At 36.8% G+C, this 15,285-nt stretch overlaps 1 protein-coding gene across 2 annotated transcripts in view; it reads left to right on the forward strand.

Annotated features, from left to right (window-relative positions):
- Positions 1-15,285, forward strand: part of MCF2L2 (MCF.2 cell line derived transforming sequence-like 2) — a 253,852-nt gene that overhangs the window by 66,274 nt on the left and 172,293 nt on the right. The window lies entirely within an intron of this gene.

The raw sequence follows: 15,285 nt of genomic DNA on the forward strand, positions 1-15,285 counted from the left end.
CCCTCCTTCTTCCCCTTTGCTTCTGCCCCTGCTTGTACTTTCTCTCTCTTCAATAAATAAATAAAATCTTAAAAAAAAAAAAAAGAAGGAAGCTATATAGGAAGGAGTATTTGAATGTAGAGAAAAACCACCACATTCTGTGAGCAACCTGGCAGAGAATTTGGTTGGCTTAGAGGCAGTGGGTGCCCTATAATGTATGCTTCTGATAGAGCTGGATGCATCTTGCAGGGATGGGCAAAGGGATTTCTTCATTGTTAAAGAACTCGATGAAGTCATTGATCATGTTTCTTACTACTATAAAGAGGAAATGTCCTTAAACTGTTGGCTATTCTATGAATCAGTAGAGCTGATTCTTAAAGTTTCAGCCTTCTAGAATTCTAGATTTTTTTAAATTCAGAAATAATCCAAGAGCTTTTGGGTTTTTAAAACAAATCTTTAAAAAATTGATATAAATTATAGAAAAATTTAAGTTTCTATCTAAAAATCCAAGTTTCTGCCATTAAGCTGCAATGATTGTCAATGCATGAAGAGTTGTGTTTCATCCGGATCTCTACCCATATTCCCTTCCTCCATTATCTTGAAACAGATATCATTATCACTTCATCTGTGTTTCAGTATGCATTTCTTTTTAAATTAAAACAAATTTTTCTTACTTAAAAAATGTCTTTTCTTTTTTAGAGAAAGAGACTGGGGAGGGGCAGAGGGTGAGAGAGAAACAGAGAGAGAATCTTAAGCACACTCTATCTTGGAAACCAGTTTGGGGGTCCTGAGATCATTACCTGAGCTGAAATCAAGAGTTGGATGCTTAACTGATTGAGCCACCCAGGAACCCCTCAGTAAGCATTTCTAAAAGACTCTTTAAAACATAATACCACCATCACATCATATCACATCACATAACAAAACATCATAAAACATACCTTAATATCACCAAATAATTTAGTCATTTTTTTGTCTTTCTCAAAATATCTTTTTTTTCTTTTAACTTTGAATTAGAATCCAAAAAAGGAGGTAGAGTGGGTATATTGCCATTTGTTGCTCTATAGAGTCTCCCTCCTTCTGTCATCCAAGAGCTTTTCATGTTCTACATGCACTGCTGTTTGCTGGCTTTCCTGTGAAACACTAGCACATCTTGCTCTCTCATTGATTTGGGCAGGGAATTACCATTATCATCAAGAGAGTACTAGTGTGACGGCCTCTAGTCCATTTTATTTAATTTTTATTCATTTATTCATTTATTTAAAAATTTTAATTCCAGTATATTTAACATACAGTGTTATATTTTATTATTTTCAGGTGTACAATATAGTAATTCAACAATTCCATACTTTATCGGGGCTCATCAGGATAAGTGTACTCTTAATCCCCTTGACTTATTTTACCCCTCCGCCCACTTCCCCTCTGGGGATTATTCTGATATTAAGGGTCTGTTTTTTGGGTTGTCTCTTTTTTTTTCTTCATTTGTTTTGTTTCTTAAATTCCACAGATCAGTGAAATCACATGGTATTTAACTTTATGCCCTCTAAGTCCATCTATGTTGATGCAAATGGCAAGATTTCATTCTTTTTTAAGACTGAGTAATATTCCGCTGAATATAGATATCACCTCCTCTTTATTCATTTATCTGTTGATGGACGCTTGGGTTGCTTCCATAATTTGGCTTTTGTAAATAATGTAAATGTAAGTAATGTAAATAATGCTGCAATAAACATAGGCATGCATATATCCTTTCAAGTTAGTGTTTTCATATACTTTGGGTAAATAGTAGTGGACTTACTAGGTTACATGGAAATTCTATTTTTAATCTACTGAGGAACCTCCATACTGTTTTCCACAGTGGCTACACCAGTTTTCATTTCCACCAGCAGTACCTAATGGTTCCTTTTTCTCCACATCCTCACCAACACTTGTTGTTTCTTGTGTTTTTGATGTTAGCCATTGTTACAGGTATGAGGTGATATCTCATTGTGGTTTTGATTTGCATTTCCCTGAGGATGAGTGATATTGAGTATCTTTTCATATGTCTGTTTGCCATCTGTATGTCTTCTTTGGAGGAGTTTCTGTTCATGTTTTCTGCCTATTTTAAAATTGGATTATTTGTGGGGGTTTTTTGGTGTTTAGGTGTGTAAGTTCTTTATATATTTGGGGTATTAACCACTTACTGGCTGTATCATTTGAAAATATCTCCTCCCACTCTGTAGGTTGTCTTTTAGTTTTGTTGATAGTTTCCTTTGCTGTGCAAAAGTTTTTTATTTTGATGTAGTCCCAATAATTTAATTTTGTTTTTGTTTCCCTTGCCTCAGGACACATTTCTAGAAAAAGGGTTCTATGGCCAATGTGAAAGAAAGTACTGCCTATGTTTTCTTCTAGGAATTTTATGGGTTCAGGTCTCATATTTAGGTCTTTCATCCATTTTGAGTTTACTTTTGTGTATGGCATAAGACAGTGTTCCAGTTTCATTATTTTGCATGTAGCTATCCAGTTTTCCCAGCACCATTTTTTGAAGAGACTTTTCCCCATTGTATATTCTTGCCTCCTTTGTCATAGATTAATTGACTATATAATTGTGGGTTTATTTCTGGACTCTATTCTGCTCTATTGATCTATGTGTCTATTTTTGTGGTGGTACCATACTGATTTGATTACTGTAGCTTTGTAGTTTATCTTGAAATCTGGGATTGTGATTCCTCTAGCTCTGTTCTTCTGTCTCAAGATTTCTCTAACTATTCAGGGTGTTTTTGCAGTTCCATACAAATTTTAGGGTTATTTGTTCTAGTTCTGTGAAAAATGTTATTGGTATTTTGATAGAGACTGCATTAAATGCATGGATTGTTTTGGGTAGTATGGTCATTTTAACAATACTGGTTCTTCCAATTCATGAGCATGGAATATCTTCCCATTTGTTTGTGTCACCTTCAGTTTCTTTCATCAGTGTTTTAAAGTTTTCAGAGTACAGGCTTTCACCTTCTTGGTTAAGTCTGTTCCTAGGCATTTAATTATTTATGGTGCATTTGTGGGATTGTTTTCTTAATTTCTTGTTATTCTACTTCATTATTAGTGTGTAAAAATGCAACATATTTTGTGTATTGATTTTGTATCCTATGTTATTGAATTCATTGGTCAGTTCTAGTAGTTTTTTGATGGTGACTTTTGGGTTTTCTGTATATAGTATCATGGCATCTGCAAATAGTGGAAGTTTTACTTTTTCCTTATGGATTTGGATGCCTTTTATTTCTTTTTCTTGTCTGATTGCTGTGGCTAGGACTTCTAGTACTGTGTTGAATAAAAGTAGTGAGAGTGGACATCCTTGCCTTGTTCCTGATCTTAGAGGAAAAGCTGTCAGTTTTTCCCTATTGAGTATGATGTTAGCTGTGGATTTTTCATATATGGCCTTATTATGTTGAGATATGTTCCTTCTAAAATCACTTTGCTAAGAGTTTTTATCATGAATGGGTGTTGTACTTTGTTAAAAGCTTTTTCTACATCTATTGAAGTGATCATATGGTTTTAATATTTTCTCTTGTTAATGTTATGTATTATGTTGTTTGATTTGGGAATATTGAATCATGCCTGCTCCCCAGGAATAAATCCCATTTGATCGTGGTGAATGATTTTTTTTTAATATTTTATTTATTTATTTGACAGATAGAGATCACAAGTAGGGAGAGAGGCAGGCAGAGAGAGAGAGAGGAGGAAGCAGGCTCCCTGCCAAGCAGAGAGCCCGATGCGGGGCTCGATCCCAGGACCCTGGGATCATGACCTGAGCAAAAGGCAGAGGCTTTAACCCACTGAGCCACCCAGGTGCCCTGGTGAATGATTTTTTTAATGTATTATTGGATTTAGTTTGCTAGTATTTTGTTGAGGAGTTTTGTATCTCTGTTCATTGGAAATATTGGCCTGGAGTTCTCTTTTGTTATAGAATCTTTATCTGGTTTTTGTATCAGGGTAATGCTGACCTCATAGAATGAATTTGAAAGTTTCCTTCCTCCTCAAATTTTTGGAATAGCTATTAACTCTTGAAATATTTTATAGATTTGACCTGCAAAACTGTCTGGTCCTGAATTCTTGTTTGGTTTTTTGATTCCGATGCAATTTAATTGCTGGCAATCAGTCTGCTCAAATTTTCTATTTCTTCCTGATTCAATTGTGGGAGGTTATATATTTCTAGGAATTTATCCACTTCCTTTAGATTGTCCAATTTTTGGACATATAATTTTTCATAAGACTCTCTTATAATTTTTTGTATTTCTGCAGTGTTGGTTCTTATTTCTCCTTTTTCATTTCTGATTTTGAGTCCTCTCTCCTGTTTTTTATTTTTTGATGAACCTGGCTAAAGGTGATCAATTTGGTTGACTTTTTTTTTTTTTTAAGATTTATTTATTTATTTCAGAGAGAGAGAGTGAAAGCAAGTACAGGAGGGGGAAGGGGCAGAGGGAGAGAGAGTCTTTTTTAAGCAGACTCCAATGTTGAGTGCAGAGTGCAACATGAGGCTTGATCTCACAACCCTGAGATCATGACTGGACCTGAAACCAAGTCAGAAGCTAAACCAACTGTACCATGCAGGTGCCCCTGTTGTTCTTTTCAAAGAAACAACTCCTGGTTTCATTGATTTGTTCTTTTTTTTTTTTTTTAGTTTCTATTTCATTTATTTCTGCTCTAATCTTTATTATCTCTTTTTTCTCTGTTGGTTTTGGGTTTTGTTTGTTCATTTTCTAGCTCCTTTAGGTGGAAGGTTTTGTTGTTTGAGATTTTTCTTGCTTCTTGGGTAGGCCTATATTGCTATAAACTTTCCTCTTGGGACCACTTTTGCTGCATCCCAAAGTTTTTGGACCATTGTATTTTCATTTTCATTTGTCTCCATGTATTTTTCAATTTCCTGTTTGATTTCTTGGTTGACCCATTCATTGTTTGGTAGTATGTTAATTAACATCCATGTATTTGAGCCTTTTGTTTTTCCAGATCCTTCTTATAGTTGATTTTTAGTTTCATAGCTTCTTGGTCAGAAAATATGTGTGGTATGACTTCAATCTTTTTTAATTTATTGAGACTTGTTTTGTGGCCTATATGTGATGTATTCTGGGAAAAGTACCATGTGCGTTTGAAAAGAATGTGAATTCAGCTGTTTTAGAGTGGAATGTCCTCAATTTATCTGTTAAATTCATCTGGTCCTATATGTCATTCAAAACTACTGTTTCTTTGTTGATTTTTTGTATATGATCTATCCATTGATGCAAATGGGATAATTAAAATCCCCTACTATTATTGTATTCATATCGATTATTTCTTTTATGTTTGTTATTAGCTGCTTTATGTATTTGGGTACTCCCGTGTTGAGTGTGTAAATATTTGTAATAGTCATGTCTTCTTGTTGGGTTATTTCCTTTATGATTATATAGTGTCCTTCTTTGCTTCTTATTGTAGTCTTTGTTGTAAAGTCTATTTTGTCTGATACAAGTATTGGTACCCCAGTAGGAATTTCTTTTCAGTTCTATTTGAGTGATAAATACTTTTCCATCTCTTCACTTTTCAATCTACATGTGTCATTAGGTATGAGAGAGTCTTTTATAGGCAGCATATAGATGGGTCTTGCTTTTTTATCCATTCAGTCACCTTATGCCTTTTGATTGGAGCATTTAGTCTATTTATGTTCAAAATAATTATTGATAGATGTGTACTTATTTACATTTTGTTTCTTGCTTTATGGTTATTTTTATAGTTCTTCTCTATTCCTTTCTTTTCTTGCTCTCTTCCCTCCCAGTTTGCTGGCTTTCTTTAGTGATATATGTGGATTCCTTTATCTTTATTTATGGTTATTTATTCTTTATCTTTATTTATGGTTTTTGATTTTGTGGTTACTGTTAGATTTGCATATAACATCTTCTGCATATAACAGTCTATATTAAGTTGATGGTCACTTAAATTTGAACCCATTCTTTCCTCCTTCCCTTCCCCTGTGTTTAAGGTATAAGGTATCATACTTTATATTCTTGTATTTTTGTAAATCCCTTGATGGATTTTTTACAGATACACTAAGTTTTACTGCTTTTATGCTTCCTACTTATCTTATTCCTACTTAGAATCTTTCCTTTCCATTCAAAGTATCCCCTTTAACAAATCTTGTAGGGCTGGTTTAGTGGTGATGAATTCCTTTGACTTTTGTTCATCTGGGAAACTCTTTATCTTTCCTTCTGTTTTGAATGATAGCCTTTCTGGATAAAGTGTTCTTGGATGCAGGTGTTTTTCTTTCAGCGCTTTGAATATATCATGCACTCCGTTCTGGCCTGCCGTTTCTGCTGAAAAATCAGCTGATAGCCTTATGGGGTTTTCCTTGTATCTGTTTTCTTTTCTCTTGCTGCTCTTAAAATTGTCTCTTTATCACTATGTTTTGCTATTTTAATTCTATATGTCTGGATATGGACTTCCTTGAGTTGATTTTGTTGGGGGCTCTCTGTGCCTATTAGATCTGGATTTCTGTTTTCTTCCCCAGATTTGGGGAGTTTTCAGCTATTATTTCTTCTTTTTTTTTTTTTAAAGATTTTATTTATTTGATATATAGAGAGAGATCACAAGTAGATAGAGAGGCAAGTAGAGAGAGAGGAGGAAGCAGGCTCCCTGCTGAGCAGAGAGTCCGATGCGGGACTCGATCCCAGGACCCTGAGATCGTGACCTGAGCCGAAGGCAGAGGCTTAACCCACTGAGCCACCCAGGCGGCCCCCAGGTATTATTTCTTCAAATAAATTTTCTGTCCCCTTTTTTTACAGGATCCCTGTAACGCAGATGTTATTATGCTTGATGATGTTGTCAAGTTCCTTAAGTCTATTTTTATTTAAAATTTTTTTTCTTCTCACCTGTCCAGCCCGATTGCTTTCCATTCCTGTCCTCCAGGTGGCTGATCTGTTCTTCTGCTTCCTCTGATCTATTATTTATTCCATCCCATGTATTTTTAATTTCAAGTATTGAATTTTTCATTTTTCATTGATTCTTTCTAATGTTTTCTGTCTCTTTGTTAAGGATCTCACTGAGGTCCTCCACTCTTAAGTCCAGTGAGTAACTTTAAAACCACTACTTTAAATTCTCTGTCAGATTGATGTGGGTGTTGTCTAGTTGTATCTGTGAGACAAAGTGACATTAGGGTCCTCCTACTCCAGCATCCTCTGCATCTTTTCTAGTCCACTTTAAAGAAGGGCCTTTATTTTCCTACAGGGAAAACAGGAAGAAGTTTCTACTCTTGATGAGGCATGAAAGAATATAGCAAAAGTTGGGGTAAGGTGAAGTTTCCAGGTTTGAGGAGAGAGGGAAGACATGATAAAGATTCTGAGATATTCCAGAGATCAAACTAAATTGTGCCCTATGTGTTCTATTCTTAATTTTGGATTATCTCATAATCTCTTCCAAACTCTAAAAATTACCCACTGAATTTGTACATCCATGGTCCCAAGGACTTGAAGTCTTTAACATTCTATGACTCTAATTCTGTATAAAGTTGGAAGAAGTACTTGAGATGAGCTTGTGTCAGCCAGCCAGCCATTTTACAGATGAAGATGCCAAGAGAATGCTGTAAGAGTAAAAGCACTATGAATTCTTTACTTCTGAATTAGAATAATATTTTTTTAAAAATAGGGTAATCATTCTTAAATAAAATCTTTAAAAAAAAAATGGGGCACCTGGGTGGCTCAGTTGTTAAGCGTCTGCCTTCGGCTCAGGTCATGATGCCAGGGTCCTGGGATCGAGCCCCACATTGGGCTCCCTGCTTGGCAGGAAGCCTCCTACTCCCTTTCCCACTCCTCCTGCTTCTGTTCCCTCTTTTGCTGTGTCTCTCTCTGTCAAATCCCTGTCTGTCAAATAAATAAATAAAATCTTAAAACAAAATAAATAGGTTAATCATTCTACCTCCTATATTAAGAACAGCTTTGAGGACTGCCACTCGAAAGAGAATTCCTAAAACTATTAAAGATCACAGAGTAACTGTCAACAGATGTAAATGGTACTAAAAAGTAGTTTGATTTTCTCCAATAAGAAGCCCATAAGCAGTATGCCAGTGAACAGTCATATGCTTGGAATTAGGCATTTGAGTTGGGGTTACCAAGTTGTCTTGGTTTTTCTGAGACTATTCATGTTTTAGCACTGAAAGTCCTGCGTCCCAGGAAACTGTTCGGTCCTGGACAAACTGAGATGGATGGTCACCCTACATTTGACTCAGTTCTTATGGCAATGAGGTAAATTTCAGTTAATTAAAATATTTTTCATACCTAGCTTACTGAAAAAGGCAAATCATAGGAAAATATTTAACATAAGAGTTTAATTAAAGAAATAAATACCACATACACCATAAAACTGCCCCAGCATTTTGGGGTCACACCACATTTACCTTTATCATGTATACTTCTACATTTATACTTAGTCATATTTAAAATGCTGCATTTGACTCATTAAAAATTCAGTTATCTTTGTTACAGAGGAAATACTGAGATTGGAAAATGAAGAAATACAGTGTTAAAACATTTTCCATACCAAGAGGGTATGAATTTTGTGGCATGAGCATTGGTTTCAGAGTCTGAAGACTTTGAATTTTAACTGTGCACATGGTATATGATTTTGGGCAAGTCACGATTACTTTTTAAACATCTTTGAGGATTAGTTTCCTCATCTGTAAAGTACAGTTGTTATAAGCAACATGGTTATGAGAGTGGTTGTAAGGATTATATTAAATAGCATTTAGGTAGGTATCTAGCACATCACAGGACCTTAATGTTAAAAAGAACAATAGTGATTAAAATAGTCAAGTGTTGGTTAAAGAAATATACTGTCCAGAAACCCCATTTCTTGTGCATTTGGTGTAGTTGAGGTTTTCACACTTATGTTGAACCGGACAGAGTAGAAAGAAAACCCCAATAATCCCACAGTAGTTGATATCACTCCATGTTGTTTAAAGTATTTATCTTTCCATACCAAGATAAACTATATGAATTTGACTGTATTCAAAATCATTGTCATGATTTATTATTTCTCTTCTCTGAACTGAGGTCTGTACACAGCTGTGTCAGGAAACATAGCCCTTTATGTACACAGGTATTTTCCCAGGAGATCCCACCCTATTTGACCAGATGCTCTGACTTCCGACCAGATACATCTGACTTCATCTGTATGGAGCTAGGGAGAGATTGTTGTGAGGAGCATTAGCCCTCAGTTTGGCTGGGGAGGCCATACAGGCATTAGCTGCTTACTTCGTAGATCAAAGAACAGCCTGTGTTTATGTGCTATATGTATTTGCTGAGCCGTTCCCAGCTCCACCTGGCTTGAGAGCCTCAGATGTCCTCTTAGAACATTTTCTCTCAATGATTATTTGGCTCAAAGAAAAAAGAAAAGAAAAACACTACTGACAGAAAAATAGACAAAACTTCCACAGGATGCAAGCATATCATCTGTGAAAAAAAATTGAAAGGGGGCAGCAGGACAGGGTTGAGCATGAACATTGGTATCAGAGAACACAGCATTTAAAATACAGTGTTGCTAGTGTAGTATCAGTCAAGTTATTTTGTTTCTAGCAGCCTTTGTTTCCCCTTCTGTAAAGTGGTGATAACAATATTTATTGTATAAGGTTAAGTAAAATTAAAAAAGAAATGTGCCTGACAAATAATAGGCACTCAACGTACAGTGGCTGTCAGTATCTAAAATTATTTTCTTTGTTACTAACATCAGTTTGTTTTTGCCCTACTGCAGAACAGTTTTGGTCGTTTCATCAATGCTGGACACATGTTGGGAATTTGATAAGGACGGATCTTTGTTCTTAAATTTTGTGGTATTTTTCCTTTTTCACAACTTGAATTAACTAATTCCTTGGTTTTTAAAACTGAGTTACACTTTACATGTAACAAAGTATAAAAATCTCTACTGTATAGCTCAATGAATATTTGCCTGGTTATATACTGTGTAACAACCAGAAAAATCAGGGTGTGAAATATTCCTATGAAGGTTCCTTTCTGCTTCTTTCCCATTGATGTCTATAGCCTTACCTCTTCACTTCTTTACCTCCCTCCCCCAAGAAAATCTCACTTTTATCACCACTGATTAGAAAAGTTGCAAATTATTGGAAGTTGAGCAACCATCTCTAAATAATCTATGGACACAAAGATAAACTCGAAATGGATAAAAGACCTCAACGTGAGACAGGAATCCATCAGAATCCTAGAGGAGAACATAGGCAGTAACCTCTTCGATATCAGCCACAGCAACTTCTTTCAAGATATGTCTCCAAAGGCCAAGGAAACAAAAGCAAAAATGAACTTTTGGGACTTCATCAAGATCAAAAGTTTCTGCACAGCAAAGGAAACAGTCAACAAAACAAAAAGGCAACCCACGGAATGGGAGAAGATATTTGCAAATGACAGTACAGACAAAAGGTTGATATCCAGGATCTATAAAGAACTTCTCAAACTCAACGCACACAAAACAGATAATCATATCAAAAAATGGGCAGAAGATATGAACAGACACTTCTCCAACGAAGACATACAAATGGCTATCAGACACATGAAAAAATGTTCATCATCACGAGCCATCAGGGAGATTCAAATTAAAACAACATTGAGATACCACCTGACACCAGTTAGAATGGCCAAAATTAGCAAGACAGGAAACAACGTGTGTTGGAGAGGATGTGGAGAAAGGGGAACCCTCTTCCATTGTTGGTGGGAATGCAAGTTAGTGCAGCCACTTTGGAGAACAGTGTGGAGACTCCTGAAGAAATTAAGAATAGAGCTTCCCTATGACCCTGCAATTGCACTGCTGGGTATTTACCCCAAAGATACAGATGTAGTGAAAAGAAGGGCCATCTGTACCCCAATGTTTATAGCAGCAATGGCCATGGTCGCCAAACCATGGAAAGAACCAAGATGCCCTTCAACAGACGAATGGATAAAGAAGATGTGGTACATATACACAATGGAGTATTATGCCTCCATCAGAAAGGATGAATACCCAACTTTTGTAGCAACATGGACGGGACTGGAAGAGATTATGCTGAGTGAAATAAGTCAAGCAGAGAGAGTCAAGTATCATACAGTTTTACTTATTTGTGGAGCATAACAAAGAACATGGAGGACATGGGGAGATGGAGAGGAGAAGGGAGTTGAGGGAAAATGGAAGGGGAGATGAACCATGAGAGACTATGGACTCTGAAAAACAACCTGAAGGTTTTGAAGGGGCGAGGGGTGGGAGGTTGGGGAACCAGGTGGTGGGTAATAGAGAGGGCACGTATTGCATGGAGCACGGGTGTGGTGCAAAAACAATGACTACTGTTATGCTGAAAATAAATTAAAAAAATTAAAAAAAAAAGAAGTTAAATAAGAGACTTGCAATTAAATCCAAAGAAAAGAAAAGGAAGGAAATTGTAAAAGAAAAAAGGTAAATGAAACAGAAAGCAAAAGACTAATAGAGTCCCATTTTAATTCCACAGTGATCAGACACCCTGAATGATTTCAGTCATTTAAATTTTTTGACATTAGCTTTATGACCAAAGATAGTGGACTATTTTATAAATGTCCTGTGTATATTTGAAAAAAAAAATGGGTGTTCTGCAGTTGTTGGATGTCAGGTTCTTCAAAGTCAGGTCTGTGTCCTTACTGGTTTTTAGTTACTAGGAGAGAAGTCTCTTACTTTGTGGATTTATCTATTTTTCTTTTAGTTCTATCAGTTTTTTAAAAGGTTTTTAAATTTTCTTTTTGAGAGAGAGAGAATGAGTAGGGGAGAAAGGCAGAGAGAGAAACAGATTCCTGCTGAGAAGGGCGCCTGATGTGGAACTCGATCCCAGGATTCTAGGATCATGACCTGAGCTGAAGGCAGAAGCTTAGCTGACTGAGCCACCCAAGCACCCTAGTTCTATTAATTTTTGATGAATGCATTTTGAAACAATGTTGCTGCATATGTAGACCTTTAGGATTGTTATATCTTCTTGATGAACTGACCCTTTTATCTTTGTGAAACACGTGTCTCTGCCAATACATCTTGGGCTGAATACTACTTTTTCTAATGTTAATATAGCCACACTGGCTTTCTTATGATTAGTGATTGCAGAGTATACCTTTTACCATCCTTTTTCTTTCTATTTCGGATTATGTTTAAAGCATAATCACTGGCTCTTATAATCAGTATTTTCATTCTAACACTATTGCCTTTTAAATGGAGAAGTATAGACCATTTCCATCTAATGTGATCACTGAAATTGGTTGGGTTTAAATCTACCATCTTGCTGTTTGTATCATTGGTGACTCATTCTTTTTTTCCTTTTTTCCTGTCATGTTGGTCTTCTCTGAATGCCATAACAAACCCCCACATACTGGATGGCTGAAACAATAAAATTTGTTTTCCCACCAGGTGCCTGGATGGCACAGTTATTGATTCTTGATTTTGGCTCAGGTCCTGATTTCAAGGTCATGAGATCAAGCCCCCACTTTGGCTCTAAACTCAGTAGGGAGTCTGCTTGAGTTTCTCTCTCCTCTGCCCCTCCCCCCATGTGCTTGCATGCTCACTATCTCAAACAAATAAATAAATCTTTAGGAAAAAAAAAATTATTTTCTCAGAATTCTGGAGGCTAGCAGTCTAAGTAAGATCAGGGTTGTGGCTGATTCTGTTTCTAGTGAAGGTTGTCTTCCTGGCTGCCGATGGCTGTATTTTTCCTCTGTTTTCACATGGCAGAGCAAGAGCTCTGCTTTGGGGTGCATGGATGGCTCAGTTAGTTGGATGACTACCTTCAGCTCAGGTCATGATCCTGGAGTCCTGGGATGAGTCCCACATCGGGCTCCCTGCTGTGCAGGGAGTCTGCTTCTCCCTCTGACTCTCCCCCTTCTCATGCTCTCTCTCTCTCTCTCCTTCTCTCCCTCTCAAATAAATAAAATCTTAAAAAAAGAAAAAAAAAGCTCTGCTGTCTCTTCCTCTTCTTAGAAGGGCACTAATCCTATCAAATTAGGATACCTTATTTAATCTTTATCACCTCCTTGCAGGCCCTTTCTGTACTTACAGTCACATTTTGAATTAGAACTTCAACATACAAATTTTGGAAGGATACATTCAGTCTGTAGCCCTTGCTCTCTTTTGAATTTTTCAGATATTTTCAGCATTCCATTTAATTTCCTCTATTGGATTTTAAGCAATGGTTTCTATAGTGTTATAGTATGTGATACTATATATCATGTATTTAATATATACATATATATTTTGCACATATAATGTATTTAATATTTGTTTTCACTTTTTTAAAAAAGATTTTATTTATTTATCTGACACCAAGAGAGTGAGCACAAGCAGTAGGAGCAGCAGGCAGAGAAGGAGAAGCAGGCTCTCCACTGAGCAGGGAGCTGTACACAGGGCTCAATCCCAGGAACCTGGGATCCTGAGCCGAAGGCAGATGCTTAACCAACTGAGCCACCAAGGCCCCCTGTTTTCACTTTTAATAGTCAGTAGTCTTTTTGTGAAATAAAAAACACAGTTGATAATATTTATCCATATATGCAATGTTTATGGTACTCTTCATTCTTTTTGCAGATTCAGGTTACTATGTAGCATTATTTCCTTTCATGGATGGACATTCCTTAGCCTATTACCAGAATAAGCAACCACCACTTCAAATGAAAGCCTCTTCTCGTAGTAGTTGCTGCCTATGGAAACAACTCTTGACTCTTAACCCTCTCTGGAATTTGTTTATTTGGCTTGCTTTATTTTCAGTGTTCCCTAATGTCTTTTAAGGACAAATATGTTTTTTTTTTAAAGATTTTATTTATTTATTTATTTGACAGAGAGAGAGATCACAAGTAGGCAGAGAGGCAGGCAGAGAGAGGGGGGGAAGCAGACTCCCTGCTGAGCAGAGAGCCTGATGCGGGCCTCGATCTCAGGACCCTGAGATCATGACCTGAGCCGAAGGCAGAGTCTTAACCCACGGAGCCACCCAGGCACCCCAAATATGGGTTTTTAACTTAACCAGTTTGTTGTTGTTGTTGCTGCACCAGCTCCTTTATGGGCACCTTAATCTCACACTGCATCTTATTAGATGTCAGCAAACCTCAGTGTCACTATCAGTGTTTTGAGCAATAAAGAAAACTAACTGAGCTGAAGAGGGGTCAGCATTCATTGTGCAGCCCAGCCAGTTACCCTTAAGGTGTTTTTTTTTTTTCCTTACTCAAATTCAGTTAGTTAACATGCAGTGTAAAATTAGTTTCAGATTTACAATATAATGATTCCACACTTTCAAGCTTCAGTGCTCATCACAAGTGCACTCCTTAATCCTTATCACGAATTTCTCACATACCCCCACCCCCTCCCTTCTGATAACCATCAGTTTGTTCTCTGTGGTTGAGTCAGTTTCCTGGTTTGCATCTCTCTCTTTTTTCCCTTTACTCCTTTGTTTTGTTTTCTTAAATTCCACATCTGAGTAAAATCGCATGGTATTTGTCTTTCTCTGATTGACTTATTTCATTTACATAAGACTCTCTAGTAGTTTGTTTGTTTTTTTTTTTCCAATGTAAGAATAAAAGTCTTCCTAATCAGCACTGGATCTCCTTTTCAGGCTGTTAATTTTTCTTCCCCTCTCATGCTTTATTCAGCCTGGAGAACATCCTTTAATATTTCTTGACGTGAATGCCTACTGGCAATAAATTCTCTCAGCTTAATTGTCTGGAAACACCTTTATTTCACCTTCATTTTTTTTTAATTTATTTATTTTTTCAGCGTAACAGTATTCATTGTTTTTGCACAACACCCAGTGCTCCATGCAAAACGTGCCCTCCCTATTACCCACCACCTGTTCCCCCAACCTCCCACCCCTGACCCTTCAAAACCCTCAGGTTGTTTTTCAGAGTCCATAGTCTCTTATGGTTCGCCTAATACATTATATGTTTATTTCACCTTCATTTTTAAAAAAGATTTTATTTATTTATTTGACACAGAGAGAGAGAATGAGAGAGAGCACAAGCAAGGGGACCAGAAGAGGGAGAAGCAGACTCCCTGATGAGCAGAGAGCCCGATGTGGAGCTTGATCCCAAGATTCTAGGATCATGACCTGAGCCAAAGACAGTTGCTTAACCAACTGAGCCACCCAGGCACCCCTCACCTTAATTTTTTAAAATAAATTTTCATTTGGTATATAATATTTGGTATATAAATGGGTCCCTTTTTCAGGTTACTCCTTGAAAGATAACATTCGATTGGATTGTAGCTCCCATAGTTTCTGTTAAAAAGTCAGTGATTGGGGCACCTGGGTGGCTCAGTGGGTTAAAGCCTCTTCCTTCGGCTCAG

Source organism: Meles meles, chromosome 4 (assembly GCF_922984935.1).
Source record: "Meles meles chromosome 4, mMelMel3.1 paternal haplotype, whole genome shotgun sequence".
NCBI lineage: Eukaryota > Metazoa > Chordata > Mammalia > Carnivora > Mustelidae > Meles > Meles meles.